The sequence below is a fragment of the Ovis canadensis genome, chromosome 3, assembly GCF_042477335.2.
Source record: "Ovis canadensis isolate MfBH-ARS-UI-01 breed Bighorn chromosome 3, ARS-UI_OviCan_v2, whole genome shotgun sequence".
Lineage (NCBI taxonomy): Eukaryota > Metazoa > Chordata > Mammalia > Artiodactyla > Bovidae > Ovis > Ovis canadensis.
Window position 1 is genome coordinate 186417489 of NC_091247.1, and position 10670 is coordinate 186428158.

The 10670-nt window shown below is 50.5% G+C and overlaps 1 long non-coding RNA gene across 1 annotated transcript; it reads left to right on the forward strand.

The window, feature by feature from the left end:
- Positions 1-636: 636 nt before the first annotated feature.
- On the forward strand, positions 637-8786 carry LOC138435921 (uncharacterized). The gene is made up of 3 exons (XR_011255298.1): positions 637-814; positions 7015-7104; positions 8059-8786. It is a non-coding gene; the product is annotated as an uncharacterized lncRNA (long non-coding RNA).
- The last annotated feature ends 1884 nt before the right edge of the window (positions 8787-10670 follow it).

A 10670-nucleotide genomic window follows, 5' to 3' on the forward strand; every position in this document is an offset into this window, starting at 1 on the left:
CTGAGTTCACCTCGAAAATAAGTACTTGCTCCTGAATATTTGTCTCTGTGGCTGTTTTTGGATTAACCAAAACTAAGACACTACTAAGTAGTCCATTTAATAGATGAAGAAACTGAGGCACAGAAGAGTTGCAAACAGAACTGAAAGAAAGGCTTTGAAACTGAAGCACAGTGTGTGTGTGTCTGAGATGGGATATGATGGGATATGATGGGACAAGTGAGACAGGTGTGTAGGCTAGGATAGGGATTTGGGTCATTAACTTAGGGACATAGGAGGACTTCAAAGGGCTTTATGCAGATTGGTGACATGTTCTGATTGATGCTGGGACTGTATCACCATGGTGATGGAGGCCAATCAGGTTTAGAGGAGCTCCGGTGGATGCCAGGGCAAGGGTGGGGGCTCTGGTGGTCATTCTGGGGCACTGAGTTCTCTCATGGGTCTCTGGAGCTCTGGGGGACCCCTTGAAGGCCAGGGAGTATCGGGGCATCAGAGAGGGCTCTGTCGCCTGCCCCTAGTCTGCAGCGTTCGTCTCAGGGGACCAACACACTTGGTGTCTCAGCCCCACCCTCCCCATTTCCTTTCCCACCTGCTTAGGTCACAGAGTCCCTCCTTACCCCCACCCCCCGGACCTCCGTTGGGGAGGGTTGGGGCTGGAGCCCGGCACTCCTACAACCCAGCCAGGGCTGGCAGCTGCAGTGGAAAGGCCAGCCAGGCCTCCTGACTGGGCAGGCCCCGGAGGCCAGCACGTGGCCAGCCTGGTGCCGGCTGTTTCTGCCCCAGTGCCCTGTGCGGCCCGAGCCTGGCTGAGCAGATGGTGAGCGTGGTCTGAACGGGGTTGGAGGGTCTGCTGGTCCCATCTTTTTCATCTTTGCCTCCCCTGGGCCCCGCTGCCCTTGCTACTGTCCCAGAGAAGGCGACAAGCTTGACTGGCCAGGGGCACCTTGCAGCAGGGTGAGGTGTGAGGCCACATGGGCCACGTACCCAGCAGCGCTGGGTGTGTGGGATGTGGATCCTGGGGGCTCTGGGGCAGCTGACACAGGACTGGAGGGTGGGAGGGTGTCCGGAGAGAGTGGGGGAGGGGTGCAGGCCACCGTAGGGGAGTGCCTGACCGCACAGGGAGGCCTCACTGGTGGCCTGTGGTGGCAGCAGGACCTCCCTTGGGGAGGTCAAGGGAACTCACATTTGGAGCCTTTCTGTGTGCCTGGTCCTGTCAATGTGACCTTGGGCTATTATCTATCCCCCACCCCTATCACTTCATAACCCCTACCTCATCCTCCCTGGGGGACCTCTCCTCCAAATCCCAAAGCCCACAGTGTTTATTTTTATTTTTTTAAAAAAGGTTTTGTTTTGTACTGGGGAAGTGGGTGGCCATTCTCTTCTCCAGGAGATTGTCCTGATCCAGGGATTGAACCTGGGTCTCCTGAAGGCAGATTCTTTATCATCTGTGTCACCAGGGAAGCCTGTACTGGGGTATAGCTGATTGACAATCTGCACTGTTTATTATGTGGATCAATTTCTCCAAGGCAGCTTCCCTGCTGGCTGTCCTCGAACATTCCTAGCCACAGTGTCCTTCCTGGGTACCTGCTTACCCACCAGGGCTGCTTCTTAGTGACCGAAAGAGCACAAGTTCTAGGTGCATTCCACTTTCTGACTGAACCTGAGTCGTTGGCTTTACCTCTCCGAGCCTGTTTTCTCACCTGTAAAATAAGCCAGGTGAGAAGACTCTTGACAGCAAGTCCCTTGGACCGCAAGGAAATCAAACCAGTCAATCCCAAAGGAAATCAATCCTGAATACTCATCAGAAGGACTGATGCTGAAGCTCCAATACTTTGGCCACCTGATGCAAAGAATTGACTCATTGGAAAAGACCCTGATGCTGGGAAAGATTGAAGGCAGGAGGAGAAGGGGACGACAGAGGATGAGATGGTTGGACAGCATCATCAACTCAATGGACATGAGTTTGAGCAAGCTCTGGGAGACAGTGGAGGACAGAGAAGCCTGGCGTGCTGCAGTCCCTGGGGTCACAAAGAGTTGGAAATGACTGAGTGACTGAACAACAATAAGCCAAAACACGCCCACCTGAAAAGGTGGTGGTGAGGGTTAAGAGAGATGAAGAATAGGCGAGGCCAGGCACAGGGGAGGTGGCAGAGAGGGGCTCCTCTGCCTCCCCCACCCCAGGTTGACGGTGGGGCTGGGATGAGCATCTCACCTCCCTGGGCCTTGGTGTCCTCAGCCCTCAAATGGGCACACTCTGCCCGTTGGGGGGCTACATGGTATGTAGGCTGCCTGGGGCTGTGCACTGCTCGGCTGTAGGGCAGGATATCCGATTCCTGTATTATCTTTCCATCCATGCAGCGGGAGCTTCAGGCCGAGGAAGGTGCCTCTCCACCCTGCCCAATTATAGTCTGGGGGTCTTGGAACCTCTCCTGCTCCACATGGTTCTCTCTCTCTCTGTGTCTTTCACCCCCCACTGGAGGCCTCTCTCAGACCTGATTTTGCAGCCTGTAGATGGGCCTGGTGATGGGTCCATCCTGTGCAGAGCCCCAGGGCTGCCCAGGCCAAAAGGAAAGAGTGGGCACCCCCGCCTCAGCTCAAGGCCCATACCTGAACATCTGTCCCCCTATATCTGGTATCCTCCCATTCTCCTAGGGGTGAGAGTCCCCTCACGTGGTAACCTTGAGAGAGTGAGGGCCAAGAAGGAAGCTCTGCTGAGAAGGGCTAAGGGACTGGAACTGCTACTCCTCTCTGCCTCAGGACATTTGAACATGCTGCTCCCTCTGGTTGACACGCAATTTCCCTGTTTCACACCCAGCTCCTACCCCTTCATATCTCTTCATATTTCAACAGAGAGGTTTTTGCCAGACAACCTTCTCCCCAGTCTAAAATAAGCCTCCTTTGCAGTTTTGTTCCGAGGACTCCAGTCTTTTCCTTCAAGCAGCTTTAACAACTTGTTTGTTAATTTGCTTATTCTCTCTCTACCCTACTAGATTGTATGCTTCATAAGGTAAGTCTCATGTTTCCTGTTCAAACTTTTTAAAAAATGTGCATTTTTATTTAATTATTTGGCCACACAGGGTCTTAGCTGCAGCATGCGGGATCTTTGGTTGCAGCATGTGAACTCTTAGTTGTGGCATGTGGGATCTAGTTCCCTGACCAGGGATTGAACCCCAGCCCTCTGCACTGGGAGTCTTAGCCACTGGACCACAGGGAAGTCTTCCTGTTCAGCCTTGAAGATCCTGCACCTAAAACAGGGCTTGGCACGTGGTTGGTGCTCAGAAGACCAGGGCTGATCGAGATGCATCCACTCTGTGTCCAGAGTGTGTTGTTGAGCCCTTCTTCCCTGCCTGCTGGACAAGGAGAGCCAAAGGATTTAGAACAGTGAAGACTCTTAGGGATCATTAGTCCAACCTTGTCATTACAGAAGCCTCTGGGGCAAAGGCCCTCTCAGTGAGAGAAAGAGGTGGACTTGAACCTGGGTCTCCTAGTCCCTCATCCACTCTCTATCCACTATTCTCTGGGCCATGGCAAACCACTTTCCAGGGGTTATTTACAGGGGACCCAGGCTTCCCAGCCCCAGAGCTCCTTTGGATGAAGGGCGGAGGGCAGCAGACTCAACTTCTTGTGATGACTCAGGATGGGGACCGTGTGTGCATGCTAAGTCACTTCTGTTGTGTCTGACTCTTTGCAACCCCATGGACTATATCCCTCCAGGCGCCTCTGTCCAGGGGATTTCCCCGGCAAAAACACTGGAGTGGGTTGTCATTTCCTTCTCCAGGAGATCTTCCCAACCTAGGGATCGAATTCACATCTCTTATATCTCCTGCATTGGCAGGTGGACTCTTTACCACTGGTGTCACTGAATGGGGACTGTGCAGCCACAATAACAGCAAAGCCTGAACAGGGATTGTCCCAGGATGGCCTAAGCATTTCAGAAGTCCCGTCATATTCTGATCCCTTAGCAACCATTCAAGGGAGGTGATGTTACAGGGCCCGGAGCAGCAAAGTGACTTGCTCAAGGTTGCTCTGTGACAAGCAGCCTGAGTGGAGACCTGAACCCAGAGGTGTTTGACTCCAGAGCCTAGAACGCCGTGGGAAGGTGCCTGGCCCCTCACTCTGCTTCTCAGAGTTGTTACCACCTTCTGCCTGTTAGAATAGGGAGCTGTGAGAACAGCTGGAGGGAGCTGGCTGGGAGGGGCCCGAGCTTCCCCAAGGTGTATCCTGAGATTCACAGGTCCCCGAAAACAGCTATGGATGTTCCTGGAAAGCTACATTTGAAACCAAGGTCACAGGCCTATTGTGTCCTCCGTGGTGAAAACGGAACATTGCCTCATCCTCCTGGGTTGCCATGTGTGAAGGTTGGGTGAGAGGAAACAGGTTTGAATGGGACTTGAGGGGTCCTGGCACCAAGAGGGCTCACAGGGCTGTCTCCCCGCCAGGCCCTCCTCTTGGCTCCTGAGCCCCAGCACATTTGGTAAAGGGAGCTGCTGTTGGAATCTGGGGTGAGGCATGGGGTAGACAAGGCTCGCAGATTCCGAGAAGGCAGCCCAAGACCATGGAAAGAGGCCTCAGTGGGAGGGAAGGCAGGTTCAAGACCTGATTCCTCCAGCCAGGAGTCATCTTACGTTCATGAAGTTGGGTGCAAAGCATTCGCTTCACAGAGTGGGAACACAAAGTAAAATGGTGACGTGTGTGAACTGCCGATATGTTGTTCATAAAGCTGCTTCTCGATCTTTGCTTGAAAACATCCTTTGATACCAGCAAGAGTCCACCATGGTCTGGATCCCGCGTGCTCTTAATTTAAACACCATCTTGGGACTTCCCTGGTGGTTCAGTGGTTAAGCATCCTCAGGGGACACGGGGTTCAACCCCTGGCCAGGGAACTAAGATCCCAAATGCTCCGGGGCAACTAACCCAGTGGGTCACAGTTAGAGAGTCTGTGCACTGCAATGAACAATCCCATATGATGCAACGAAGTTCTCTTATGCCAAAACTAAGACCTCACACAGCCAAATAAATAAATAAATATCTTAAAAACTAGAAAAAATAAAATAAACACTATCTTACAAATGAAACAGCACCCCAGGAAGTTCTGAACCATGAACCCGCCACAGTCCTGATGTTAGGATGCTCCATGCTGACAGCTGAAATGGCTTTGTCACTGAAGCTTGGCTAGCATTGACCCTTGAACAAGTCCTCCTTTGAGGGCTTACACTACCACGTGGGAAGAGCACAGTGCAAACAGGAAGGGGAGAGTCAAAGGCAAGCAGAGCATCATGACCTCTGTCTACAAAGCAAACCTCTAATGTAACCCAGCCTGCAAGAGCCAGAACCAGCCTGGTCTCCATTTTTGCATGTAGAGCCAGGCCTCAAATGTGATCTTAATTTTAGTTCCTCTTCTCAAACCTGAAATAGATTGTAGGTTTTAAGCTACAGCAAAAAAGAAGAAGAAGCAGGGTAAGAGCCTACAACTTCCTTGTCCTCCTCCTCTGCCCTTAGCAAGGGCAAGAATAGAAAGTATTCCCCCTCCACCCTTTGGGGATGGAGATCCTTGGCCCAAACTGAATTCTATAACCTTCAGAACGGGGTCCCTGGATTGTGCGCACAGTGGATGGAGCTCTTTCTTGGGATTTTTGGAAAATAGACAAGCACAGCTGGGCTGCAGTTTTGCTTTTTTTCCTTTTCCTTTTTTTTTTTTTTTTTTCTGCTTTCAGCCATGGCAGCCTGTTCCTGATTTCTCTGGGAAGGCAGCTCCTAATTAGAATGGATCGAAGAGTCTTTGCTCCAGCGTTGTTCTCAGTCTCCATGGAATCGTTGCTTTAGGACTTAATCTGCTGAGTCACTGGTGGGCTGGGACCCTTGCCTCCCTCCGCTGCTCTCAGGAGCAGGTGGGCTAGTCCCCGGGGACCACCAAGAGCACTGTCTGCATGCTCTCACTCCAGCCCTCTCCTCCTTTCCCCCTTTTTCTCCCCACCTGCTTTCTCCCCCTTTAATTTCCTTTCATTAACAACACAAGGCCTTCCAGGGTGCCAGTTCCTGCTGGTGGGAGTGTCAATTGGTACAATTTCTCTGGAGGGCAATTTGTCAAACGCTATTAAAAGCCTTAAAAATAATGCATAGGCTTTGACCTGGAAAGTCCCCTTCTAGGAATTTGTCCTGTAGAAATAATTGGACAGGGGTCCACAAATATGTGCAAAAAGATGTTGCCCTCCGTGCTTTTCATGAGTGACAACTTGGAGACCTGGTCTCCAGCCACAGGGGGTCATTAAAAAGGATCATGTGATAACCAACTGGAAAAGAACCCTTTGGAGCTAATTGGAGAAATTTGAATTCTGACTGGGCATTAGGTGCTTGTGAGGAATGACTGTTAATTCTGTCAAGTGTGATAATGACCTAGAGATTGGTTTAGAGACACACAGAGGGAGGGTAGGTATTTGGTTTAAACTGTTACAGCAATAATAAGGGGTTTCCCTAGTGGCTCAGACGGTAAAGAATCTGCCCACAATGCAGGAGACCTGGGTTCAATCCCTGGGTCAGGAAGATAAGGATGAAGCGATGGAGGCAAAATGTTACAGGTTCTGAATCTGGTGGATGGGTAAATAAGTGTCTGTTACACTGTTCTCTTTATTTTTGTGTCTAACGTTTTCATGATTTAAAAAGAAATGAAATGATCACATAAAACTGTATTTTTTTTGGCCTGAAATGATGTCCACAAGATATTTTTAAGCGAAAAGAGAAACATTTCAAATAGCATATACCGCATTATCACATTTCTGGTTTAAAAAAATGTATGTATTTTTATAAGCAAAGGGAAGAGGACGGAAGTGCACACACCAGAATGTTAATGGTGGCTATTTCTGGATAGAAGGAGTTGGGAGTAATTTCCATTTTCTTCTTTATACTTTTTAGTAGTTTTTGACTTTTTTTTTGCAGTAACCATATATTCCTTTTTTTTTTTAACAAGTCTTTACTGAATTTGTTACAATATTGCTTCTGTTTTATGGTTTGGTGTTTTAGCTTCAAGGAATGTGGGATCTTAGCTCTGGACCAGGGATTGAACCTTCATCCTCCGCACTGGAAGGTGAAGTCTTAACCACTGGTCACCAGGTAAGTGCCATACATTACTTTCATGCTCATAAAAAAGCCATTAAAGAAACTTTGGAAATCACCTGTACTTTTTACATATCATGCCTTGTAGAAGGAGGCTTACAGATCTTAATCTGCACACAGTAATAGGTAAGGCTGATGCGGTCATCCCCGTTTGATAACAGGGAAACTAGCCAACAGAGAGGGTGAGTGCCGTGCCTACAGACACACAGCAGCAATTCTAATTCCATTCTTCTGAAACCAGTGCCCTTTCCACTAAACCCCAGATGCTTCTAGAGGACCCACAGCAGTATCCAATGTGCTTCCTGCCCCGTAGGAACAGACGCTGTCTTTGTTCTCTTGGTCACTTGCCTCCATGTTCCATTCTGGAGACACCCCGTCCACCCCTAGAACAGTTACATAATGGCTTTTTGTACAAAATAGTACAAAAATGCACTATTTTTCCCCTCACATCACAGGTAAAACTCAAACACTGGCTGTTCAATATTTTCTCCTAATGAGCCTTCCCAGTCCTCTTACCTTTTTAGGATGGAAGTGAGCCTTTGCTGCTGTCCTCTTCATATTTATCAGCTCTGTTTACTGGCAGAGCGGAAGAGCGAGCGGGCATCGTATACATAAATATCATAAAATCCACTGAGGGCTGGCAAGACTGAGTTCTTAATCCTGGCTCCATCACTAACTATTTGCAACCCAAAGAAGTCACTCTCTCTGTGTTTTCTCTGTCTCTAAAGTAAATAAAGGATAACACATTAAAAAGAAATCAATTGGTGTTCTGAGGAAAAAGGGCGGGTGTGGGGGAAGACAGCTCCAAGTTGGGCTGAAAATATGAAGTTTTTATTAATGCTGGAGGTAGATAAAGCCTGTGTCCATGTCTTCACCATCAGTTCTTGGCCAGAGTACTGGGACATCTCTGGCCTGGTCTCAAGAGTACTTCTCTCCCACTCCCTCTTCCAGTTCTCCCAGGCTGATCTTTCTAAAGTGGAGATCCAGGTGAGTCAACTGTGTTAAAAACCTTCCAGTTTCCCACTTCCTTGTGGAAGAAGTCCACCTTCTTGGGTCTGTGTACAAATGATTCATGCCCTTGCTCTGTCCTTCTCTCCAGCCTCTCACCTGCTGGGTCCCCTCACTCCTCGCTCGTGCTTCCCACACCATTCCACAAGGGGGACCCTGCTTCATGCCTCAGTGCCTTTGCTTGTGTGCGTCCCTTTTCCCAGAATGCTCTTCCCTGGCTAGCATCAAGTGTTTCCCTGCAAGCTCCCTGGAAACACTTCTTGCCCATAAGACTTGAGCTTCTTGAAAGCACGGCCTCAGCCATCCCCAGTATACAACAGGGCCCTACACTGAGATGGATCCAGGTGCAGAACCAAAGGCTTCTCTCTGCAGCTTCAGGATGCACAAAACTCCTCCAAGAGATTTCGGTTGGCATGATTCTCAGCTCCCCTCCTGGGCTCCACTAAATTTGTGCTGATTTTTATCTCTGTTTGGGACTGGAAATTTTTAATTTTCAATATATCATTTTAAAATACATGTCCTAAGATTTTCCTAGTGATCCAGTGGTTAAGACTTTATGCTTCCATCTCATGGGGCAGGAGTTTGACCCCTGGTCAGGGAACTAAGATCCTACATGCCTTGGTGTAGCCAAAATGTGTTAAAAAAAAAAAAATAGAAGAAACCGAAAAAAAGACACATTTTAGCATCAGAATGCATGTATTTTAGCTACAGCAGGTAGCCTCCTGCTCCCTGAGTCTCCTTGCAGAAGACCATCTAACCAAGGCTGTTTCCCAACCATAGAACACTGTGGGCTGGTGCTCATGTGTCAGTGTCGGGGTGGGGGTGGGGGAACCACTGGCCGCAGGGACACCCCCTGGGGCTGCCTCCCATCTCATCCACATCTGAATGGGGAACCTGTCCACGGTGGGACCCCAACAAAGGACTCGGCAGGCAAAGTGCTTGAGAGCCCATGTTGGAACTGGGGTCTATGTTTATAAATGATCACCCCAAAACACGACAGGCCCCGCTGTGTTTCCACCCTCCAGGCACCTGGGCTTCTCTGTCCTCTTGGTAGGAACCCAAGCGATGGCAGCAGGCCGCAAGTTACCATAGAGGGGTCAGCCTCACAGAGCCAGAAGTGAATAGAAAGAGGCCGGGTGCTCGCCGCCAGCCCACTCTTTGCAGAAGGAAGGAAACTGTGGAGGGGAGGGGATGTCTCAAAGACTCTGGGAGAAGCGCTCAGCTCCTGCGCTCCTCCTTCACTGGGGGAACTGGCGCTGGTGCTTTGGGGCTCCGCTGGGGTTCGGAAGTGAAGTGCTGGCTCACGTTCTCTCCTATGGCTTACAGTTGATCCCAGGGCAGACACTGAGTCCCATTCGTCTTCAGATCCCCCAGGAGTCCATGCATACAGCTGAGTCCCAGTGTCAGCCATCAGGTAAAGAAAGTAGAAAGTGGGCTTTCCACTTCTAAGGGGCCCATGAACCAACTACACTGAGAGGGGGTCAGATGCTCTGCCCTCGTTCAGATCTTGCTGAAAAGTCCCCTTCTTAGGAGGATCTTTTCTAGACTCCCTATTTCATATCGCCACCCTCTCCCTGGCATACCCTCTGTGCCCCCTGCTCTGTTACCATCCGTCAGACTGCACGATTTCTCTGTTCAAGTGAACCCTTTTCTCATCCCACTAGAATGTAAGCTCCCCGAGGGGAGGGATTTTTGCTATACCCTCAAAGTCCCCAATACGTTGGCCACCTAATGTGAAGAGCCAACTCTTTGGAAAAGACCTAAATGCTGAGAAAGAATGAGGGTGGGAGAAGGGGGCCACAGAGAATGAGATGGTTGGATGGCATCACGGACTCCATGCACATGAGTTTGGGCAAACTCTGGGAGACAGTGAAGGACAGGGGAGCCTAGAGTGCTCCAGTCCATGGGGTCACAAAGAGTCGGACACAACTGAGCAACTAAGCACAGCACAGTCGACTGGGGAATCTCAACTCAGTGGGCTCCAAACCTAACCCATCTTACTTTTTCTAATTGCTTCATCCTGACATGCTCTGCCAAGTCCTGCTACCCACTGGGTCTTTATGACAGGGGGTGGGGGGGGGGCATCCCAGCACATTTCAGGCTCTCCTAGCTATTAAAACTCAGACCAGGCCAGTTTAAAGCTCCTTTCCAGAATGCCGGGGGGAACACAAGATTTCCCGGCCCCCCGTCTCCCTGGGGCACCTTGAACAGAAGGGCTGAGGGTGGGTCCTCTTCTTTCCTCTCAGGCCCTCCCTTGGTTGGGTTCTACTTGCTGAAATCCCCCTGGAGATGGGGTGCCTGGCTCCTTGAGGGTGGAGCCTCTTCTGTGGCTGGCTTCTCCCCAGGAGGGGTCAGTCCTGCCAGTGGAACAGGCACCCCCTGCCAACTTCTTTGGGGGTGGGGGGAGCCAGAGCCCCTCTCCTGCAGAGGCCCTTTGCCTTTAGGGTCCCACCCTCCATGTGGCTCCCTACATGAGCCCTGGGGGCCCCTGAGCAGTGGAGGTGGGGCACCGGTTCCCCTGCTGGCCAGCAGGCTTCTCCCCCTCTCCCCAGTCT